The 26453-nt window shown below is 34.7% G+C and overlaps 1 long non-coding RNA gene across 1 annotated transcript in view; it reads left to right on the top strand.

Annotated features, from left to right (window-relative positions):
• Window positions 1–1260: 1260 nt before the first annotated feature.
• LOC132902254 (uncharacterized) overlaps window positions 1261–26453 on the top strand; it is a 39800-nt gene continuing 14607 nt past the window's right edge. The window contains exon 1 of the long non-coding RNA XR_009657068.1: window positions 1261–2361. This is a non-coding gene — a long non-coding RNA (uncharacterized LOC132902254). The remainder of the gene's footprint in view (window positions 2362–26453) is intronic.

The following is a 26453-nucleotide window of genomic DNA, read 5'->3' on the forward strand; positions in this document are numbered from 1 at the left end:
GAGCATGTAGATTGTAAATCTTAACCACAGCATTGTTAAAACATTCCACCTTCGCATCAACATTATCACTGTTATAAATAGGAGACCAGTCAATATTCATAGCCTCTTGATGAAATTTCTCCAAGTTTATACCCTTAAAATTACGACGGAAAATATAATGAGGAATCCTCTTAGGGGGAGAAATACAATAAGATAAATAAAGGAGGTCATGATAAGAAAAAGGGGCAGTAAGTTGACCATGACACGCCACCAAATCACAGGAAGATACAATTATAAGGTCAAGGAGAGAGGGTTTACGATTAGGCACGTGGTGGGTAGTCGAAAGAGGTAAAATGTGAAGATTGAAAGATGTTAAAAGGTCTTGAAGTCGATGAGTCCGTAAGTCATTTTTGACGAGGCATGTATTTAGGTCACCCATCAGAATTACATGCTCATAATTAGGGCAAAATTCGTTGAGGAGATTGTCTAGGGAATCAAAATAATCAATGCGAAGGCTTGGACTGTAGTAAACCGCTATAAGTATTTTTGTATGGTGTAGATTTATTTCAATAAAAAGGTGTTCAGATTCAGAGTGAGCAGGAGAGGCGCTAAGCAGTTGATAAGGAATATTATCACGTAGATAGATCGCAACACCGCCACATTGCCTACCCACTCTATCATTGCGCAACAAAATAAAACCTGGTATGACGAAGTGAGAAGAAGGGAGAGAAGGCTTAAGGAAGGATTCGGAAATCAACAAAGCGTCAAGATGAGCACAATCAAAAGACGCGATGATATCAGAATAATGTCCAGGAACACTTTGGGCGTTGATATGTGCAAGATTGAGATTACGAGGGTAAATGGAAAAAAGGGAGGAGAGTTGGTCATGTAGACCGTGACTGTCAGAAGCACACGTGAAGGACTCGTTACCTCCCGCGCTGACAAAACTATCAGGTGAGGAGCAACTGAAAAAGCTGTCATCAAGGTCAATAAGGATATCATCTGCCATGCTAGATAAAATATATAAAAAATAAACAAAAATATATAATAATAAAATATAAATCAGAAATAACGAAAGCAAAAATAAAATAATAAAAACCCTAAAACATTGCGGGCTGCCAAACTCACCAAAACCTCACGGGTATGTTGAAAGAGACTTAACAAAATATACAAAAAAAAAAAAAACACATTCATTGCCTCAGTTGAAAAAAAAAAAAAGCAAAGGAAGAAAACATAAAAAAATGACATGTCGGTTAAAAAGCATGTCACTGTCAACTAAACGTCACGGATTGTAAACAAAGTAGAAACAATACTTTAATTAGTGAATCGGTAAAAGTGAAATAAATTATAAAATAAAAATATTTAAAGGTACCGTGCCCGTAGCAATAAAAGTTAAAATTACCTACTACGACGTAAATTTAAAATTTACAAAGGTATTCAAGAACCACCCACATGGAGAAAAATAAACAAAACAGATGAATAAAATATAGAAATGCAACAAGTAAAAGTTGCCAATTGGGTCGAGTAAAAGAAAACTGATGCACAGACGAAGTAAATCACTTATGGCGCCGGGTTTTCCTATAGACCTGCTGTGAACTCTCGGTACCGCCGGTGCCAGTCATTCCGGTGGCCGATGGATAACCTTCTATCAGTTTCTTTACCTCCGCCAATGTATCCACTTTGCGCCTTGTCTTATCGGGAAGCAGAATAACAATTCTTCCCTCCACTGACCAGCAGCTCTTGATTCCAAAATGCTTACGAGCGGTGGTGAAAGCCAGATGCCTTGGCCTAGTCAAAAATTCTGACATAGTAATACCAGAACCTTTAAGACCTGTTTTGTTATCCCAAACATGGTGACGGTGCTCCATAGCAGTAAATCTAACGAGCACAGGGCGGGGTTTAGTACCAGGGGAGCCAAGACGGTGGCAGGCTTGTAGCTTGTCCTGTGGGAAGTCTGGTAGCTTCAGTTTGACAGAGATGACTCGAAGAATTGAGTCATTAAGATTTTCATTCTTCTCCTCGGGAAGCCCATGAAACAGAAGCACTTTTCTACGCATTACCATCTCATGCCTGTCCTGTGCCAGTGTTAATAGTTCCAACTGAGTTTTTATTCTTGTAATGGCACCCCAGATGACAGATTTAAATTCAGTGTACTCACGGGATAATGTGGCAATATCAGGATTGGCAGCAGGTCCAGTTTTCATCCCTTCTAACTTCCTGTCATACTCTGCCATGCGGGAAGTGAAGAATTTCTCAAGGTCTTCCAAATTACTTGAGAGTTGTGCATCCATTATGTAAAAATATGTATATATGAACTTCCAGATATGAATAAATAAAAATACCCAAGCGAAATGCCAAGGAATGACTATGAAATGAGAGCAGGTGAGTTTGGCAGCAAGAATAGTTAATTATTTAAAGCTATTTTGTGTGTTTACTATTTTTAAAAACAAAAACAAATGCAGCTCAAATTAAAACAACTTTGTGCTCTGCCTACCCACAAAGGAAAAAAATTTTAGGTATTCTTAACCTGACGTTACAGTGTTACATTCATACATATAATATTTTCTATATCCCATCCAGGGTAGACAGAGCCAACAGTCTTGAAAGACTGACAGGCCCCGTTTAGCTGTTAGGCTTAATGCTAGAATTGAGATTCAAAAAGTGACAGGTTACAAGCCTATCGCCTAAAAGAAGAAACCCAAAATTATAAGCCTATCTTCTTCTTCTTAGTCAAATACTTATCATGTCGTGTTTGCGCAGACGAGGTACAGGAGGAGAGGTGTTCGGCGGGTCGTTTTCCTGACAATAAGCCTATCACTTGGTCGCTTTTATGACATCTCCGATCGTTTTCAATTTTTACGCAATTAAAATCACCGCAGTTAAAAAGTTTTCTCACAAACTTGCATACACACATAAAATTACGCCTCTTTCCCGGAGGGGTAGGCAGAATCAACGTACACAAACTTACATACATACATACATAAAATCACGCCTCTTTCGGATTTGATGGGTGCTAAATATTGCTGTCACAATGAGGATTTAGAACCACCGAAAATTTTGCTAGGTAGCGTTATTAGAAAATATTAATATCAAAGGGGGCCAAAATATAGGGTTCTGTTCATGTTTTGTGTTTAAAAAAAATTATGTACAGCCTCTCGATTTTCACTGTCTTATTATATTATGTAGGTATACAATGATTTTTTTGCAAACCCTACAGCTTGATAAATACGAATCCTGCGAGAAGTGGGCACGCGACCGCTATATTCCTTTAATTATTTTCTTTTCCTCAAAGCCCCAATAATAAATGCAAATAATAGCTAACGATTTTCCTCCTAACAACGACTATGGGGAGATTGGTGGGCTATTTATTTTTCTTTGTTAACGCTATGTACAATTTTTTCTGTATAATTTTTGTGCACATAAATGTATGTGCTAGCTATATTCAGATTTTTAGGTATGAATAGTATTTAGACGACAGGAGAGACAATAGTCATATGACCGAATTACATTAATCAGCTATCAATAATAGAATCCAAATTCAAATAAAGACGTTGCTAGTCTAAAAAAAATCAAACTCTTTCATTGATTAACTTTTGCAATATGTATTCATGATTTTATTTATTTGTTAGACAATAATTAAAAGAATTATAATTATATGCTTATATATATTTGATAAAAAAATTTTCTGTACCAGATTAGCGTTAATGATTAATTAAAAAGATGTTACGCCAACTGCGAAATTTTTCACTTCGGGTTATAAAATTGTGATGAACCACATATGTATGTGAATGATATGTAAAAGGGATAAACGTGTGGAATGTTAAATTTTTTTTAGGCATTTCCATGGGTGAAGTAAAAGGCGACCTAGGGATAGGCTCATAAACGTGGGATTCTTCTTTTAGGCGATGTATTAGCAATTTGAATCTCATTTTCATATTTAAGCTATACAGCTAAACCTAGTTTTTCAGTCTTGAGGAGACTGTTGGCTCTGTCTATTTGTAAGGGATAAAGACGTGATTATATGTAGTATGTATTATGTGAAATGTGTGCGCTTATTTTTACAACTTAGAACTTATTATGAGCTATCGCTTCCATTTTGAGGAAGTCATCCAAAAATACATTCTCAATTGAAAATTCTTGATGCGTGATAGGAGTTTTTAACTTCCTGTAATAACTTCAGGATTTCGCCAAATTAAATTTTATCGATGGAAAAAAAAATCAAGAAAGTAAAGCCATTAAAAACAATCTCAAACAATAATTCCTCGTGAAGTTTCCGAGTTGGGATGTCGCATGCAGACATTTATAAATCAGCGCCTAGGGTCTTATTGAAAGTGAAAATTGTAGAGAATTACTTTATTCTTAAAGACCATATTATATAACTTTTGAGTGTCCGCCGAACGTAACGTATGTAAAGTTTTATTCCAATTCGTTTAGTGTTACATTTTGTAAGCGTTGTAAAAATATTCATAAATGCTGCAATGAAATTATATTTGTACCTTTGTTAATCTACAAGTGACTGACTTTTCTATATACGCAAATTTTAAGAACGTTAATATGACTTATATACAAAGGAACATTAAAAAAAGGAAGATGTAAAAAACGAAAATGAAGAACATTTAAAAAAAAACAGAAAGATGTAAAGTTAAACTAGATCTTCTTAGCGTTTATATAGCTACTAGCTAGGTACTACCCGCAGATTCGCCCGCGCGAATTAAGGGCCCCCACTAAAGTATACAGGTTTTTCGGAAATCCCGCGGGAACTATAGTTTTTTGCGGGACGAAAAGTACATTCAACCATTCTTTCCCAAATTTAATTATATAAACTTATGCAATCAATTTAAAAAAATCGACAGATAACGCGTAAAGAGACAATAAATAAACTTACTTTCGCATTTCCACATCCACATCCACACTAATCCACACTAATAATAAAGAGGAAAGATTTGTATTTTTGTATGTTTGTGAGGAATTAACTCAAAAACTACTGGTCCGATTTTGATAAAATTTGGCACAGATATAGAATAGACCTTCAAAAGTGACATAGGCATAAATTTGTTTTTACTCTTTGTTTATTTCAAAAAAAACCACAAAAATATGTCCACCCGTGCGAAGCCGGGGCGGGCCGCTAGTATAATATAAGTTGAGATTGCTTGCGTTACGATAGTATACACGATTCTTTTTAAAATCCAAATAGGCCGGCTTTGGCCAACGCTGGCCCAAAGATTTGGCCAACATCTGACCCCATATTACGCGGCTTCAGAACACACACTATATACATTTAGTTACAGGGGGTATCAACCCCATTTCACTCACCCTCATCAGCCATCAATGGTGTTTAAAAAATCGATATCAGTCTCCAAGGGTCAGGGCCGTTAGGATAGACCAGCCATTTTAGTTTTACTGATGTTTGTCGGTCAGATATTGGGGTCATTCGGTCTAGTAGAGTAGGATGTGACATGATCCATACATACATACATATGATCACGTCTATATCCTAGCGGGGCAGACAGAGCCACCAGTCTTGAAAACACTGATAGGCCTGTAACTGTTTGGCTTAGTGATAGAATTGAGATTTAAATAATGACAGGTTGCTACCCCATCGCCTAAAAGAGGAATCCCAAGTTTATAAGCCTATACCTTAGTCGCCTTTTACGATTTCCGTGGGAAAGAGATGGAGTGGTCCTATTCTTTTTTGTGATGGTGCCGGGAACCACAAGGATATGATCCAATATGAGTTAAGTTCCTCTGCAAAGGTGATGAAGGTACCAGAGACGCTTCTTAACTTTCTAAATACAGAATTGTCGTTTGAACATCATTCGAAAATATAAGAAAAATAAAATATATTTCAAACAGATTCATTTTCGCTCAATAATTTTTTTTTTTCTATTCATTAATTTTTATTACACATAATAATTAAAAAAGAAATGTTTGCCCCAGACTTTTCTTTACAAAGATGTGAATGTAACAGGACTATAAAAAGAAGTAAGAAGGTATAGTTATCATCAACTAGTTACCTATAACGCGCTAATCTCAGGAACTACTAGTTACAATTGAAATTTTTTTTTTTTAATAGACCATTTATTGAGGAAGGCTATAAGCTTTATAACATCACGCTGCAACTATTAAGAGCGAAGAAATAATGGAAAATGTGGAAATAAAAACGTGGAAAATTTTTCACCCTTGAGGGCTTCAATGACGCCCAAAATAACTATTTCACGCGGACGGAGTCGCGGGCACAGCTAGTCATTCATATAAATAGAATTATTCCTTTCTTCTAAGTACCATGCTGTATTATTTCCTTTATTAAGAACTTTCATTACATTTTCAACCAGCAAAATCTTCAATCAGTAATCAACATAAAATTTACTGCTTTCCAAAAGCCATGGCCCCCCCATTTCTCCCCTCGAGATTTTTCAAAATCCTTTTTAAATTCAAATTCGCTCGTTGGAGCATTGACGAAACGAGATAGAAAAATTACCAACCCCTAAATATATATTAGAAATGTATTGGACCCCAACGCATATGAGATTTCAAACGGAGGGTAAGAAAATGAACTAAGATCTGGAGGGACAGGAGAAAGTACAGTCTGGCATGAAAGTGTTTCTAAAGTAAGTAAAAATATATAAAAGAAAATAAAAAAAAAATCCTTTTTTATAATGAACTAGCGACCCGCCCCGGCTTCGCACGGGTGCAAAATTATAAATGTTATTATGTACATAAAAACCTTCCTCTTGAATCACTACCTGTTACAAAAAACCGCATCAAAATCCGTTGCGTAATTTTAAAGATTTAAGCATACAGACAAACAGACTAAAATAGCGACTTTGTTTTATACTATGTAGTGATTTTCAACTTATTGTAATGTACAAAATATTTAGATTTATATATAATATATGATAAATATATATATATAAAATTTGAGGGACATCACAAAGCGTCACATCGAGGCAAACGTTAACCCGAGACCTTCTTTGCACAAAAAAATATTTTGTAATTAAGGTTATGTACCTAACAAATTTAGGAATATAATGTTCATAAAATTACAGGAACGGGTAAATCAAATAAAGAGTCTTTAACTGTAAAATTTTAATTTTTATAAAACACATTAATTATAGTCACGTCTATACCCCTTGCAAGATGGACAGAGTCAAACAGTCTTGAAAAGACTGAAAGGCAACATTCAGGTGTATGGCTAGAAAATGGAATTGAGATTAAAATAGCGATAGATTCTACTGAAGAAGCACCTAGTCGGGTCTTCCACAAAAAGTTTATAAAAACTTTTATGCGGAAAATATATACATACATACATACATACATAAAATCACGTCTCTTTCCCGGAGGAGTAGGCAGAGACTACCTCTTTCCACTTGCCACGATCTCTTCTTCCTGCGCTTCATCCACATTCATAACTCTCTTCATGCATACTCGGCGGTTTCGGGTACTCTTGACCTGACCCTTTACCAAGACGTCCTTAACTTGATCAAGATACGTTCGTCTAGGTCTTCCCACTCCGACCTTTCCCTCCACACTCTCCTTGTATATCTTCTTATATACATTAAAATATTCTAAAATAAAAATGAAAATATACTTTTTACAAAATTTATGTCTTTTTTTGTACACGAATGTACCAATCTCTCTCCCCAATAAAGTTGAAGTTTTTCCAAATCGGGCCCAGTCTCCCCGGCTTGTTATCGCGCATTATTAGATTTGTTAACGGTACCGACGTCTTATGTACTAAATACTTTATGTAGGTACTAACTTGAAGGGAAAAATATATACATAAATAAGGTGGCACTATGCGAAGAGGGCGATGTGCTTCTTTGCTTTAAAAAGCGTAGTAAAAATAATAGGTATAAGAAATTAAACATCTTACTTGATTTTGATTTTAGTTAGTTCTTAAATCGGGTTAAGTTAAGTGAGCTTCTATAAAATATTGTGTGGTTCCCGGCACCGATAAAAAACAATAGGACCACTCCCTCTCATTTCCGTGGATGACGTAAAAGGCGACCTAGGGATAGGCTTATAAATTTGAGATTCTTCTTTTAGGTGATAGGCTAGCAACCTGTCACTATTTGAATCTCAATTCTATCATCAAGCCAAAAAGCTGAACGTCAGTCGTTTCAAGACAGTTCGCTCTGTCTACCCCGCAAGGGATATAGTCGTGACTATATGTATGTATGTATTTACACAACAATAAAAAATAAAGTGAAGTGCAAATTAAAAATGCCGTTTATTACAATAACGATTCTAAAGGTGTTCGTTCGGATCGGATGCTAAATAGTGCCTGAGGCCTCGTCATAAAATTGCAAGTACTTACGATAATATACACGGTGAAAGTTGTATGAACTTGTAAATAAATATTAATTGAACAATAAAAATGTTGTGTATGAAACATTTTTGTCAATAAAAGGCATTACAGAACGTAACGGCGATGATATGGTAAGTAATTGGATTACGATAAAAAAAATATGAATACTATATCAAAATTAAATAACTGCATGAAAAAAAAAAAAACAAAAAAATACGAGTAGTTATTGAAGAGTTTTATAGGTGCCTATACCTACCTATTCAATACCTACCATCATCATCAAGGTACCTCTTTAAATTTATGAATGTTACAGTCCCCAAAATAATGGCAACTTGCACGAGTGAAAAAAAATTACAAATAACATTGTAAAAAAAGGGACCATCACAATTTCTGAACTGTACTTAAAAATTCATATACCTAATTAAATAATAAAAACTTATATTAATTATTTAATAATAAAAAAAAAACTAACTATTCTACATTGTCTTTACAATGTAGAATAGTTAGAGTATTAGATAACTTACATAAAATCTCATTTACATCTTTATGTAAATGAGATTATATGTAAGTAAGTACGTATGTAAAAATTTAAAATTCCATCTTTTAATTAACCTTACATACATACATACATAAAATCACGCCTCTTTCCCGGAGGGGTAGGCAGAGACTACCTCTTTCCACTTGCCACGATCTCTGCATACTTCTTTCGCTTCGTCCACATTCATAACTCTCTTCATACAAGCTCGGCGGTTTCGGGTACTTTTGACCTGACCCTTTACCAGGACGTCCTTAATTTGATCAAGATACGTTCGTCTAGGTCTTCCCACTCCGACCTTTCCCTCCACACTCTCCTTGTATATCTGCTTAGTCAACCTGCTTTCATTCATCCTCTCCACATGACCGAACCATCTCAACATACCCTTTTCTATTCCTGTAACTACATCTTCTTTCACATCACAACATTCCCTTATCACGCTGTTCCTTATCCTGTCACTCAATTTCACACCCATCATACTCCTTAACGCTCTCATTTCCACTGCATTTATTCTGCTTTCATGCTTCTTTTGCCATACCCAACTTTCACTCCCATACATTAATGTCGGGACCAACACGCCCCTGTGCACAGCCAGTCGAGCCTTTTTGGATAGTTTCTGACTGCTCATAAAGGCATGCAAAGCTCCATTCACCATGTTCCCCGCGTTCACTCTCCTTTCAATATCACTATCATACTTGCCATCTGATGTAAACTTTGATCCTAGATATACAAACTCTTTCACTTGCTCCACTTTTTCTCCTCCAATCAAAATATTAAATATAATATAAATATAAATATATACGGGACAAATTACACAGATTGAGTTAGCCTCGAAGTAAGTTCGAAACTTGTGTTACGAGATACTAACTCAACGATACCATATTTTATAATATAATACTTATATAGATAAACATCCAAGACCCAGGACAATCAGAAAAAGTTCTTTTCTCATCATGCCCTGGCCGGGATTCGAACCCGGGACCTCCAGTGTCACAGACAAGCATACTACCGCTGAGCCACAGAGGCCGTCATATTACATGCTGTCATTTCTTTCTCCATTTCAAAAACCAGTGTTTTAGTTTTACTTACGTTCACTTTCATTCCTTTCTCTTTTAAAGCTTCATGCATACAGTTTACCATCTCCTGTAACTCCTCCGCTGATGACGCCAGTATAACCTGATCGTCGGCATAGAGCAGACATTTGACGAGTAACTCATTCATCCTTAATCCACTTTTAGACTCTTTCAAATCTGTCAAACAGCTATCCATAAATAGGTTGAACAGCCACGGTGACGCAACACATCCTTGCCTAACGCCTTTCTCAATCTTAAACCACTCAGTGTGCGCTCCGTTTATCCTGACACAAGCACTCGAATCCTCATATAAGGATTTCAGTGCTCGTATTAAGAGACTGCTCACCCCATGTATAGAAAGTGCTGACCACAATTCATTCCTCTCAACTCTGTCATAGGCCTTTTCCAGATCTACGAATGTGCAATAGACTTTAAGACTCTTGGCCAAAAACTTTTCGGCTATGCACCGCAAGGAAAAGACCTGATCAGTACATCCCATTCCCTAATTCCATTTAATTAACCTTCATGTATTGAAATATGCTTCGCTCATCGAAATTTTAGTGTATAATTTTGTAAAATTAAGTTTACTGAAAAATACAACTATGGAAACAAATAAAAGAATTTTGAGCGTAATACAAAATATATTATATTTTACTTAAATCAATTATAGTTGTTTAAATTATCCAAAAAATACTTTTTGATAACAACGATGCATTTACAATGACAAATCGTTTTTACTGAGTACCTACTTAAAATAAAACACAATAAAATAATTTACGATTCTTAATTCAAAAAATCACGAGCACCGAAAAAATAATACTGTTCCTGTGAGAAAGGCAGGAATGACAAACAAAATTTTATTATTAAAAAAAAAATAAGTACATTGTCTATGCTTTTAATTTTATTTGATTTGCATGCGTCGCCTTTTGGAATAAATTCAAACGAAAAATGAATAAATTATAACAGGGTACAATGTCTTCGAGAAGGGAAGAGGAAGCCGTAATTAAAATATGAGTGGTTTGTAGGGCTGTCACTTGCCAGTTTCAGAATGAAATAAAAATGCATAATATGCGCTATTTTAAACGTTATAGGTTTTGAGATTTCTTTTTTGTAAGTATAACATAAAATCTTAGATTATACTCTGGTATTCTTTATAAAATCTACAAAATAGGAAAGGAGATGAGGCATTAAAATAACGTTACCAATGTGTTGGATAAATACTCAGGTATTAAATACATAATATGACGCCTTATTCCCGAAAGAGCAGGCTAGCGATGGGTTAGCAACCTGTTACTATTTAATATATATAAATATCAATTCCATAACTGGAAGGCCAAGTTTGGCTTTCCAGTCTTCTTAAAACTGTTGGCTCTGTCAACCTCGCAAGGATTATAGACGTGACGACATGAATGTTTGTTTGTACGATAAAAATTCTTACTCAATAATTAACTAACGGCATCTTAAAGTTTTGCCAGCCCTGTCAAATACCACTTCACCGACTCACATCTCACTTTACCCTTTCAGATGATAATTCAAACCTGTTCCTCGAGCAAATCTTATTTTTTGTTTTAACCAAGGGGTCCCTGGTCCCATAATTGTGTCAACGTACCTTTGTCGCCATAGACAAAGGGAGCTAGGGGTCACACAACAGATGTTGCCACTATGGAGCAATGATATTGTCTTAATAACGGCGAAATATGCAGATAAGGTATTGAAATTAGTTTTTTTCCGTTGCTGGGAATCGCCAACCCTATATTGTAGTAACTCTTTTGTTTTTTTGCAACTGTTATTTCTGTTTTATTAGTTATGGTGAGAGCAGATGGTCTAGTTTTGTTATTAATAAAATAAATAACGCATAGATTGTTACGAGTATGTAGGTAGCTCGTTTTAAGGATTTTTGTTTTTCTTTGCTGCCAGTTTGAACGAGGTATTTTTAAATAAAGAACTTTTTAATTATAATATTTTAGACGTTTAGAAAAGTCATAATGAATATGACAACGAATGCAAACTGATTTTAAGTGAAATATTAGATTTTCAGTTAGTGTGATATTTAGTGCGAAATCGTGTATAAGTAAGTATTTTTGTAACTATGGAATATGAAGTATCTACAAAAAGAAATACAAGAACTTTTGATTTGCTTATTTATTTATTTTTTATTCAATTTATTGGTATTTTGTTAACATTAAAACGCAATATGCAATAGGTCAAATCTCTTAATATTCGTCGAACTATCTTAGTAATACATAAAGTAATTAAATGACAATTTTATTATGTACAATTTAATTTTGAGGTTTTAATATATTAACGATTTTTTGATAATTTTTCTGGGTAATGTCGGTGAACAATTCAATGTTACTTGTCACTTATTTGGACATTAACATTGGATTTTAACATTTCGTGTTGATTCATACTATTTATAAAATAACGTGCCATGTGGTTTTTGGCTACAATAAAAAAAATTGGACCGCTTCATCTCATTCCTATGGATGTCGTAAAAGGCGACTAAGGAATAGGCTTATACACTTGGAATTCTTCTTTAATTTAATCACAATTCAATCATTTAGCCAAAAAGCTGAAGCTGAAGCTGAAGCCCTATCAGTATTTTTTAGATTGTTGGCTATGTCTACCCCGCGAGTGATAAAGATGTGTATATATGTTTGTATAAAATAATACAGGTATGTATTAAACGCGCACGTTACGCACCTTTATTTTATCTCGTAAGTTTCGAATCATGTTACAATGATCCGTCGTCACCGAGCGACTCGTTACATACTTGTATTATTTATAAATAAACTTCTTAACGTTTAATCTATCGCATGCGATTGATTAGATACAATAAATAGCCACTTTAGATCTAAAAGGGAAAGCTGGTGATAAAACAGAAAACACCTTGCCAATAAAAAAAATACTAAACAGTATATCTTTAAAAACATTAGCATAGGAAATGTTAGACGTGTAGATAATCTAGTGTATAAACATCTGCCTATTGCTATTCAAACACATGGCTTATCTAGGTTTATTGCTAACGGTCTAACCCTATGTCTAAATTTATTGAGGCCTTATAACATTACCTTTTATATTTATGCAATACCTACTAGCTTTTAACCGCTGGTTCGCCCGCGCGGATTTAGCCTAACCAACAAGAGAATACAGGATTTTCGCAAATCCTACGGAATTTAAGTTTTTACCAGGTTGAAAGGTACCTACCATATATATTATTTTTTTGGCTTAATAAAAATGTCACATTATAATTTTTGTTCCGTTGAAAAAAACTTCATTTGCAAAAAAAAAAACAACTTCCCGTTAAAAACTGATTAAAATCAAAACTACTCTCCCGATATTACGGGACTTTTTAACGTCCAGAAAAAAAATCTTTTATATAACTCCGCCATTCGATTCACTACACTCTTTCAAATTGTATCAAAAGACGTTCCGTAGTCAAATTTCGCGCGCTTTTGTTTCATGCCAGTGACACAAAATAAGGGTACGCAGTTTTTTGCGCACTTTGAATTTAAATTGAGAACTCTCATTGTCACTATTTTTTTTTTAATTAGAAACATGCTGGAGTCATTTTTCATGCATCGCTTACTATCTGATTTGCCTGCCAGTAGCTATTTTTTTTTACTTTTTAAATTATAAGTACCGGTTGCGTGTACAAAAAATGGCCAGGGGCGATTTCATTTCTGCGTGCGTACAAAAATATTTTACATTCGGACATACATTTCTGAATAATTATTATAATTGGGTAGGTAGCTAGCAATAATTTGCGAATTTTATTTTCTCTCGGTAATGAGATGTTGAATGGTCGTTCGTCGAATTAATTTAAGATCATATTTGTATGCTGTGCCGGGAATTATATTTATGTCATTACTTGTTTGTAAATTCACATCATAATTATGTATTTAGCTCGCAATTTTAAATCTTGTGGTCCGCTTAAGAAGTAAATAAGATCTTCCACGCTGCTAAAAATTAGCATACATTTTCGGATCGGTTGCCTATCTGAGAACCACGAGACTTGAAAGGTAAATTTTTTTACCTTCAGTTTCCATATATTAAGACGTGGTGTGGTTTTATTATAAGTAGTCTACGGAAAAAGAATTGACTGATGGAAATCATGCTTCAATACATATATCCATTAACATGTTAGTATGGAGCCTGTCTTATACGGTTTCACGGCTAAATATACCGATTTTGATAAAATTTGGTCGAACATCGGCTAATTTTTGCAGGAAAATCCGAAAACCGACGCTGCGGGAAATGCTAGTAAGATATCTATTTATGCCATACTAGTATCGAAACTCATACAATGGCAATATGTAGAAATAAGTCAGCCTTATTCTTTTACATTGAGTCAGTCATACATACGGACAGACATTTTGTCATGTTATACAATGAGGTCATGTCATATGTATGTAAATACAATCCAATTCATGGTTAATTGAACACCTTTTGGCTTCTTTACTTTCGATATTTTGTCCTTTTTTATAAAAAAAAACATCTGCCTTTTTTTTTAATTACAAAACAGACAAAGTGCACCTTTGATACGTCCAAAAGTTTATTGCTGTATTAAAATTGGCGATAAATGTTGTTTGACATATTGTTTTGCATAGCAATGGTTTTTATATTAAATTGACATACTTTTATACAAAACGTTTCACATTCCCCGCACTTTGTTATATTTTTCACATGGATGTCGTAAACGGCTACTAAGGGATAGGCCTATAAACTTGAAATTATCCTTTGATGAGATGGGTCTCGTATCATTAAGCCGAACAGCTGAACGTGGTCTGGTCTGTCAGTCAAGACTGTTGGCTCTTTCTACCCCGCAAGGGATATAGACGTGATTGTATGTATTTGTAGCGGGAGCGATGATTCGGCTCGACCGCCACCAAAGGGAAGATCTTCCGCCAGGCTAGGTGTTATGCCTGGGGAACCGCGGCTCCGACGGTGTTGTGTCGGAGGTTGTATATATAGCTCCAATCCGTGAAATCTCTGAAATCGCGTCTTAGATTCTTCGCTGCTATTGGTTGAGCGCGTCAATTTCTTCGCGACGATTGACAGTTGTTGTGAGATTGGATGTTGTGACGAGTGGCGTAGAGATGTCGCCACAGTACTCCCCCCCAAGACCGGAGGTCTGAAGTCTTGATCTTGCTGTGCAATCTGTGCTTCAGTTGTAGCTTGCAAGTGCCAGTTGTCTTCCAGTGCGTCGGAAGTTGCTCGAAGTCCTAGTGAGTCAGGAGTGAGCGGTTGCGTTGCTCGTAGTCTGCGGTGAGTCGAGACAGTAGAGAGCGAAGTCGACTTGTTGGCGCCGGGAGAAATCGTGCAGAGCTGACAGTACTCCCCCCCAAGACCGGTTCCCCAGGCATAACACCTAGCCTGGCGGAAGATCTTCCCTTTGGTGGCGGTCGAGCCGAATCATCGCTCCCGCTACATATTTAAACATTTTTCAATCAAAAACATCACTTCGACTTAATGTTATTATATACGTTCAGCTAAATGGTTTTATCTTTCAATTCCATTTTGATTATAGCGAGTTTTTTGTCGGCGCTTAAAACAAAACGCAGCACGACAACTATTTTTGGTATTCATTTGCCATTCGTCAAACGGCCAGTCTTTTCTTAGATCGATTTATTCTTATCCACGTCATGCACATCGCCGGGCCGCTTGCCAAATAGCGGCGAAACAAACAAACAAACAACTATTCAAAAACAACTTGAATTTTAGCGCCACGTTCAAAATACACACACATTGACAAACTAAACGTGTATTACGCAAGAGTGGAGCTGACGATAAAACAGTCTACTAGTTCTCCTATTCGATAACAGATGGCAATAAAAAGATATTTGTTTTCATCTTCAAATTTTTTAATAAACATTTTTAATATTTCCCAGGAGGTTTTGATTCATTAAAAAGAAATTTATGCTTTTTCAATATAAACGAAAGGTGTTCGTCAAAATCGTTTAAAATTGTTAAATTCATATATTGTTTATATTTGCTATTGGCCCAGAGATGGCGCTACTAGTACCACATTTTTAACCAAGTCAAATATAGGTTTTCACTATACAAACGACTCAGTACGTGACTTTATACGTTAACTGTCTTATTTTCCATCCAAATTGCCTCCTCACATCTTATTCGGTACGCTTTAACGCATTTATATTCATTTCTTGGCGCCTTTATGAAGATGTATGTAGTTTGGTGAACTCTAATAAGAAATAGGGTATCAATATGTCGGTATCTTATTAGAATTTAGTATGTACATTTGGAAATAAATTGTTGTATTGGAATTTGTTGATAGAAAAATCTGATTGGAAATCTACAAATATACATAAAATCATGCTTCTTTCCCATAGGGGTAGGCAGAAACTACATCTTTTCACTTGCTGCGATCCATGCAAAATTTTTTTGTAAATCAATTTATATAAATGTTTTCTACACTACCAGATTAATAAAGCAAGATATTGCCAACATTAAAATATGTTTGGCTATAAAAAGAAAGACTAATTCATTTGGGATTCCTCTAGTAGGCGATGGGCTAGCAACCTGTCACTTTTCGAATCTCATACAAAGATCCCTTGCGGGGTTGACAGAGCCAACAATCTGGAAAAGACTGATAGGCCACGTTCAGCTTTTTGGCTTGATGATAGAATTGGGATTCAAATTGTGACAGGTTGCTAGCCCATCGCCTAAAAGAAGAATCCCAAGTTTATAAACCTATCACTTAGTCGCTTATTACGACATCCACGGGAACGAGATGGAGTGGTCCTATTCTATTTTTATTGGTGCCGGGAACCACACGTTACTCGCCACAATCTCAATTCCACCAATAGTGGCCTTGCAGTCTTCAAAGTACCGTTGGTAGTGTCTACCCCGCCGGATATAGGACGTGTTCATATGTTTGTATAAGTGCGTTGTTCACATTACTAGTTTGCTTTATTGCTTGCACGACATCCTTGGAAGTAGTAAACCCATTATTTTCTTTTCAATTATTTGTTAAGTGCCGTGTGGTTTTCGGCACTTAAGAAAAGAGCCACTCCATATCAATCCGGTGGATATCGGAAAAAGCGAGTAAGGCATAGGCTTATAAACTTGGGATTCCTCTTGTAGGCGATGGATTAACAACCTATCACTGTTTGAATCTCAATTCTATCATAAAGCCATGCAGCTGAGCGCGGCCTGTCTACCCAGCAAAGGACAAAGACGTGACCATATATGTATGTATTAGTTAAGTTATTAATTACTTCTTATAAGGTCCATCGAATTAATTACTTTGATTACATAACCTTGATCAAATCTAGGACGTTCTGGCAAAAGGTCACATGATAAGTGGCTAAACTGACGAGCTTGCATGAAGAGAGTGATGAATGTGTATGAAGTAAAATCCCCTGAGAAAAAAATATAAAATAAATCTTTCCACTTGCCCCTAGCAAGTGGTACCTACCTACATACATGTAATCACGTCTCAATCCCTTGCGGGGTAGACATAGCCAACAATCTTGGAAAGATTGAAAGGCGGCGATAAGCTACTTATATGACTTAATGATGGAATCGAATTTGAAATAGTGACAGGTTTCTACCTCATCGCCCAAAGTGGTAATTTATATTTAAATTGTATTGTATAAGTACTTATTCCCTTACTCGCCTTTTACGATATCCACTAGAACAGAGTGGCCCTATTCTAGTGTGCCGGTAACCAAACGGTAGGTACATCATTTTAATCAAGAATATAAAATAATTATTTTTATTTAGGAAAAAATTACTTTAGTAACGCCAGTTCTAAACCCTTTACAACTCTACACTTAAACAAAATCGATAATCCTTCATACACATATTGTTGTCTCTTTCGTTCCTTATAATTATTTCGCATATTTTTTTGCATTGCATTTTTTATCTCGCTCCAACATCACGAACTCCTCCCCATTTTGTTAACAAAAGCTTTTTTTTTTGCTTTAGGGGTAGGGTATTTTTTTAACGAATAATGACGCGAGTAGTTTGCTCGTTAAAGTGCGCAAGAGTGGATCGATAAGATGAAATATGAAGAGGAAGTTATTATAAGATACTAACTCCTTTAGGTATCCATAAAGTGTTACCCTTTTTTTTATGAAAACATGAAAATTTCAAGTGATATTTTTCAGTAGAAGTAAACTTACTTAATTAATGTACTTTTTTATATTAACTTAATTACTAATGTTTCCAAATTATTATTATTTTTTTTTTGTATTTTTTTTAAATAATTTCACCGCTATATCACACTTATTTATAGGTAAAGTTTTCATGATAAATTGTAATTTTGCAGTTATCTGTCTCAAAGGTAAGTTAAGTCGTAATTAAAAAATAAATGGAATTAGTAAAACTATAAAATTTATAGTTTTACTAATTCCATTTATTTTTTATTTCTTGTAGATAAAAAAAAACTGAAATCATAAATTGGGTTTCGTACATACTAAATTTTTTTCTCTTGCTAATTTTATTATTAATTTCATTGCAAACGGTTTATATATTTTTCTTACTATGCACTATTTTTATTGACACGTGTAAATTTCTTTTCAAAAAAAATATCTATACCTATCCCTACATAGTATAAAACAAAGTCGCTATTTTAGTCTGTTTGTCTGTATGCTTAAATCTTTAAAATTACGCAACGGATTTTGATGCGGTTTTTTGTAACAGGTAGAGTGATTCAAGAGGAAGGTTTTTATGTATAATAACATTTATAATTTTGCACCCGTGCGAAGTCACTAGTATTAAATAAACAATTTAATTAATTTCATAAGAAAGTATTTCAGTGTAATTTTTCGCGCATATATTTATTTATTATTTATTGTCATGTGGCGTCTTTAAATAAAATTATCAAATGTAGGTAAGAAGTTTGTAGAAATTATTTATCTATTAATTGTAAAATTATTTATTAATTCATTGTAAACTTCTTCTACTGTGATCATTGGATGTCATATTTCATTTCAGATTCCTATCCTACTTCCTGTCATCTTATATTGTAAATGCAAAAATTTGTACAAGGATGTGTGTCACCCACACACATCCTTGTACAAATTTTTGCATTCTTCATTTCTTTATTACTCTTTCATGCAAAAAATACTGAACGGATTTTCATAAAACTTTTCTATAATATAGCTTAGACATACATAGGTAATACGATAAAAAATATAGGTAATTATAGAGATTTAAGGTGGATAAATTCACCGGCAACAGCTAGTATTAAGAAAATGTTAGACCGCCTATTTGCTTTGAAGTATAATTTATTTATCAGTCTTTCCTACTGCAGTTAGATTAGAACCCTGTACCTTGGCTTATACCTTGACCGTGCCTTAATCACTCGTCCACCCGCGCTATTATACCTACAATTACTATAAACTTAACTCTAAACGTTTATAAGAAGGCTTATTAACTTGGGATTCCTCTTGTAGGCGATGGGCATTAACCTGTCACTATTTGAATCTCAATTCCATCATTAAACCATACAGCTGAACGTGGCCTCTCAGTTTTTTTCAAGAATGTTGGTTCTGTCTACCCCGCAAGGGATATAGACGGGATTATAATGTATGTATGTATGTACTCAGCTCTCATGTATGTTTGACCACTCCCTTGTTCAGAGTCGACACCGTGAAGATTACTATCACTCTTTGTGTGCCCGATGCAGTACGGACAGACTAACAAACTATTCTTATATATATTTAGATAGTATAATTGACATTGTATGAATTTTCATGATTTCATAGCGTTTGGTATTAAAAAATGTTCTATCTGGGAAAACAAGGGTTTATAAAACGGTCTAAGATAACAAATATTAAAAAAAACTCGGGTATATTCTGATCCATTTTGAAAAAAAAATATTTATTTACTGAATATTATAGATAATTATGTATAAATATGTTACTTATATTGAAACAATGTATACTAACTTTACACGGGTATTATATTATTGTATTTTAAAAACAGATATTTTTTTTGTTTTTAAACAAAACACCAAAACAAACCTTTTAAAAACCAAAACAGTTTTACTTATACTTATTTTATATAAAGATGGCATGACAATAAATAATAAATAAAAAATATATACGGGACAAATTACAATGATTGAGTTAGCCTCGTAGTACCTAAGTTCTAGACTTGTGTTACGAGATACTAACTCAACGATACTATATTTTATAATAAATACTTATATAAATAAACATCCAAGACCCAGGCCAATCAGAAAAAGTTCTTTTCTCATCATGCCCTGGCCGGGGTTCCAATCCGGTGTCACAGACAAGCGTACTACCACTACGCCACAGAGGCCGTCCTTGATGATTCTCCAGTCGCTCACAAGCTTAAACAAATAATAATATAATTCATAAGCTGGCAACACTAACGAACAGATCCATAGATAGCGTAGATTTAACCCGATAGTGTCTCAGTGTTGCCTCTATACCGTTTTATTGCTCTGTGGGCCGGTGTAATTGGTTGGTGGCTAGCGTACACACGCAGGTAATTTTAGGTTAGGTTTTTTTCAGGTTATTTTATAATGAGGTACAGTATTTATCAAATTAGGTACGAATAAATTAAATCCCTTTATCGTATACTAAACTATGGCTGCGTAAATTATAAAAAAAATTTTTTTGTTCATCCTAGACCATATAATAGCCTATATGACAAATTAAAATCCCAAGTGCCGTGTGGTCCCCGGCAATAAAACAAAAAAGTATTGGACCATTCCAATCTCATTCGCATGGATGTCGTAAACGGCGACTAAGAGATAGGCTTATAAAATTGCGATTTTTGTTTTAGGTAATGGGCTAGCAACATGTCAATATTTGAATCTCAATTCTATGATTGAGGCAGACAGCTGAACGTGGCCTATCAGTCTCTTCAAGACTATTGGCACTGTTTACCCCGCAAGGGATATAGACGTGACTATATGTATGTATGTTAAATCTCAAGAGAGACATATTTGACAGCTTATTGCATAAGAAGAATCACAAGTTAAAAAGCCTCGTCTTATAGCTCGTATAAAGATTGATTCACTTCTGACATGAAAAGAAACTGACGCACACTACATTTTATTTTTGCTATAAACCCAGCATACAAGTTGCTTCTTTATAGCAAAATAGTCAATCAATGGGATTCTTAGTTTAAGGCGATGGGCTAGCAACCTACCATTAAATAATCTTTAACATACATACATATGATCCCGTCTATATCCCTAGCAGGGTAGACAGGGCCACCAGTCTTGAAAATACTGAATAGGCCACACTCGGCTGTTTGGCTTAGTGATAGAATTGAGATTCAAATAGTGACAGGTTGCTAGCCCATCGCCTAAAAGAGGAATCCGAAGTTTATAAGCCTATCCCTTAGTCGCCTTTTACGACATCCGTGGGACAAGATGGAGTGGTCCTATTATTTTTTGTAATAGTGCCGGCAATAGGGCATAGGAACCACACGGCACAATAATAAAATAATCTTTAAATATAGCTAAATATAATGTTCGAGTCGACTTCGTATCTTATCGAATCTGTTGACTCTTAACATATGACATACCTACATAAAATCTAGCCTCTCTCCCGAAGAGGAATGCAGAATCTACATCATTCAACTTGTCATGATCGCTGCATATTTCTTTCGGTTCATCCACATTTGTAACTCTCTTCATGCAAGCTCGTCGGTTTCGGGTATTATTGACCAATACGTTTACATATCACATGTTTTGTAAAAGCCAAAACTTCCTGCAGGTGTACAGCTGTATAGTGTATAGTATCAGCTTATAGTTCGCGTGCCGCCAAACTTACCATCGGATTTTATCACGAATCGCGACTGAAATCTTGAAATATTGTGACCATAATTCATATTTTAAACCATTTTATTTAGATAATATTAGACAACATTGCCGTGCCGCGTGGTATCCGGCACTAATAGAAAAAAGAATAGGACCACTCCATCTCTTTCCCATTGATGTTGTAAAAGGCGAGTAAGGGATAAGCTTATATACTCGGGATTCCTCTTTTAGGGGATGTGCTAGCAACCTGTCACTATTTCAATCTCAATTCTATCATGAAGCCAAACGGCTGAACGTGGCTTTTCAGTCGTTTGATAACTGATGGCTCTGTCTACCCTGTAAGGGTATATACCCGCATAGTCGTGATATTATATGTTCATTCGACTGCTTAGAACATATAAATAATAACTTAATCGGATTTTAGGTTTCAAGAGCTTTAGTAGGTAAGCTTTAGTACTACTCATAAAAATTACTTGCATTTCACTTTACGAAAAATCTTACAATACATATTAAGAAGCTTCTTACTTCTGGCATTTTGTCCCGATTGAGACCTCGGCTGTCTAGAGAGAGACGCCGGACGTCTCTCTCTAGACAGCCGAGGTCAGTCTATGACCACGATTCTGGATTGAGTAAGTCAGGTTTTTACACGAAACGACTACCTTCTGATCTTCGCAATTTTGCAGGGTTACGTTACGCCATTAATGGATAATTGTGACGGATTTCTCCCGAACTTTGACCTTATCGTTAGAGTTTCTGTTGGTAACAAATTGATGTACTTAATTAAGAAAAAAAAATCTATGTTCCATGGTCGTGGTATATAGTAATTGAACCAGTGTTACCTACGCTTTTTATTCCAACACCTTAATCGGTCTCCCACCGACGCTCCGTTCATATTACAAGGATGTCAATATAAAAATAAATAAATAAAAGACTCAAGAAAACGACAGATTAAAAATCGTTCGAAATTCAAGTTCATTCAACCCTCAAACGCCAAGTCAAATAAAACCGCGACGCACTGCACAACATGACATGGAATCATAAGAAGTCATTAGGCATTCAAGCGAGTGCGCGCACACCCTAATTCGAAATTCGAACGTACAGCCATATACCACGTTTGCCGAAGCATTTTTGATTTAATTCCTCCCACGCGAAATTAAATTTTAACATCATTACGGAAAGTTGGAAATCGAAAGCAACGCCTTGATGACAATCGTTCACATATCGATGTGAAAGACGAACTATTTTGGAATTTGCCGTTCGGGATATAGGGTTGAAATTCGAAAGTTAAGGGAGTACAGTCAACAAAAACATGAAAAAAAACCGGGCATCTTTTTGCGTCATTCCGTCGCTCCCCTAAGCCGGGGTGTAGGGGTGAAGAAAATCCGCGTGTAGGGAGGTACCCCCGTAGTAGTTTTTCGTCGGAATCACGCATTCGCGACACCGTATTGATTTTTTCCGACATATACTTACACAGGTGGGGTTTTGGGCCTCCATTTCCACGTTCCGAGTGTTCTGTAAACCTCTTTGAGGTAAATCTACGTTTTATTTAAGAAATCATCGTACGCATAACAATTTTCAAGCCTTATTAGTACTATTTTTGTTTAGAGGAATGATTGCTTTGTAAAATCTATGTTTCAGGGGTCTCTTCCTGGTTATCCAAAATATATAATCATAATACCAATACTTCCATTTGGAATTTAAATCCTTGTGGAATTCAAAGTAGGTAGTAGAAGTATTGGGACTAAACTTTGTTCTCTGTAGTTTGTAAAAACCATGGGTTATTTATTTATTATTGTAACATTTAGTATTTGAGAAGAACAATAGACTTAATGCTAAAAGCGTTATCTAAGAGACTAACATTGGATTTAGCAGATAACCAGAAAAGAAAGGTTAATAATACATACATAAATATAATCACGTCTTTATTCCTTACAGGATAGACAAAGCCATCAAAGACAATTCAGCTATATGGCTTTATTAAAAAAGGTAACAGGAAATAGTACCTAGAGTAATAACATAGTATTAAGAAATGATTTCCCAAAATTCCCGAGGGAACGGATATTTTAGTACAACACGGACGGAATTGCCAACAAAAGCAAGTATTTATCTAAAATATTTCGAATATCGAATTTAAATATTTCTCATAAAGTAACGCATCATCTAACGGGTTAAGCTGTTAAGGTGCGAACACACCGGGCCGAGTCGAATCGCGAACAAACACGAGTGCTCGGAACGAATCGCCGAATCACAATAAGATGCTAATCTTCAACACCTTTACGAAATTAGCATAATTTTCGCTGTGAGAATGCATACTAATTTGATTTTTTCCCAACTCTGGTCGGCGCGGAAGAGGATTATTTAAAAAAAGAACTCTAAATTCTATCAGCCAACTTATTGTTCAATGTGGCCTTCGAGCCGTTTGTGACTATTGGCTTTGTCCATCACCATAAAAATAAAGACGATATGTTGACACATGATATGTTCAGGTTATCTCTATCGAATACCATTTTTTTTTTAATTTCCAAGATCATCTGGACGACGCTGATTTATTAAATCTAAGAGGTAGGAGTGCCTAACTCTTAGATTTCAAAGTCCAGATCCGTTGTAAAAATAACAGCATAATATTTTCAATACTGTGATTTTTTAAAGCATCATCAATTTGTTTCTTTTCATCGTCGTCCAGATTTACGAAAACACACGAGAAATAAAACAAAAAGTACGGCACTCATAACTAATTGAATTTCGTTCAAGTTTTGAACTGTATTTGATTATGAAGTGTAAATTGATATCAACATTTAGTTTTAAATTAAAATGCAGCGCTTTGTGAGGTTTCATACTTTTAATACTAATACTGAAGTATTCTAAAAATAATGCAATTTCAACCTTGCATCCAGTTTTTAAAGTCGATTTAAATAAAACGGCTAATGTTCGCGACAAAAAAGGTATTCTTTTGTTTCGTCCCAACGATTTTGTTCTCAATTTAAATATTTTATACATGTGACAATAGACAAAACCGGTACTTGTAACAGTGAAAAATTAAATATAGAATTATGACGGTTGCCCTTTGTCTCTTAATGTATGCAAATGCAGTTCGGATGTGAGGCTGGTCGGAAGTTGCGTTTTTTTTTGTTTGAGCACAACATTGTTTATTATACGGTGTTCTTTTTTTGATTAAAATATGAATTTGGTGAGTTTCAAAATTATCTACATGTTAATAACTTAGAGTATTAAATTAAAAATACAATAGCATCATTTTATTTTATGTCAAAAACTAATGAATACAATAATTCACAAAAAAAAATAAGTGAGTAAAAAATCCGTAATTTGGTGATTAAGCAAAAAAATAATAACTATTAATGTTTATTTAGGTAAAAGACCAGATATCTTCAAATAATAAATTTAGTACCCAAACGAAATTTTTGCAAAACTAACGACATCTATAACAAACCTCATTACCATTTCTGTCGCGAACAAAAGAGATAGCACGATGCGATATTTCACCAGTTATTCACAAACGATTAACCTGCATTACAGTCTTCTACGAACAATTTATTCTGTCTCTGTTGCTTCCCTTTTTGCGGATAAAGACTTCGTAGGAAACGTTCGGAACAGCTAAATATAGGATTTTTTTTTCGCGTTTTGTTTTTACGTTGTCTGAGTTACAACCGGAGTCTGTCTATCTTGTTATATGCCTACTTACTTATCAACTTAGTGCCTAGATCGTCAATTGTCGTTTTGAATTTTCAGTACGATAAAATTTTTGAAAAAAGATTGGAATTGAAATATTTGTTGGAAATTGTAAAAAGCAGATAGTAATCGGACATGTATAGCTAAAATTGTTTGTAAGAATTCAACATTAATAAGAATAAAATCATTAAATGGAACTCGACAATCCAAGTCAAATAAGCTCTTTACTATTTTATCTTAATTTTAATCGATATGACATTTTCAATAACAACAATATTATAAATCAAACTATTAAATACATTCAATAACACAAAATAAAACGTGTCCGACGAACAATGAATAAAAAATTATTAATTTATTCAAACCTACTTTTATTATCTGGCAACTTTATTGTTTATTTTTGTTCAGTGTAAGTATGAGTTCTGCGTGATTTGGAACGCAGGAAATCATTGTCATTGTTATTGTAATGAGATGATTAATCTTGTGTTTTATTTTTATTTCATTATCACGTACTTGGCTTTTAATAATGGCGTTAGAGCGTTGTTACCACATGCCGCCTTTTGAAGGCAACAAATATAAATTACTTTTAAAAAATTTGGTATATGTTTAGTATTCTATTACTCAATCCCTTCTACATTATGTGATAACCAGACTGAGAAAGTCAAAGTATGGAATCCTATTCGTTGACGATTTCTATCAAACATAGCTAAAACACATCCGATTAATTTGCCTTTCAAACAAAGAAAACATAATTTAAATCATTTATCTTCTTTAGTTCGGGAGTTAGACACACACGCACAGACAGACATGTTAAACTTATGTCCGAAAACAAATGGTTAAAACATAAAATTCCTTTTTTATAATTAAACAAGCTGTAACCAGGTTTTTTTTAGGCACAATCTTGTTCAAAAATCGCGTGTTGGAGTTTAACCATTTCCAAAAAAACAAATGTTACACTTAATATTATAAAATTTACTTTGTACTTACTATAATAATGATATTTTCTGTATATTATATTTCTTGTTTTAGGTATGTCACCCTCAAACAAGATATTCTCGAGATATTAAAGCTTGCACGTGAATGTTTCGAAACATAATATTA

This window comes from Amyelois transitella, chromosome 11, assembly GCF_032362555.1.
Source record: "Amyelois transitella isolate CPQ chromosome 11, ilAmyTran1.1, whole genome shotgun sequence".
Classification (NCBI taxonomy): domain Eukaryota; kingdom Metazoa; phylum Arthropoda; class Insecta; order Lepidoptera; family Pyralidae; genus Amyelois; species Amyelois transitella.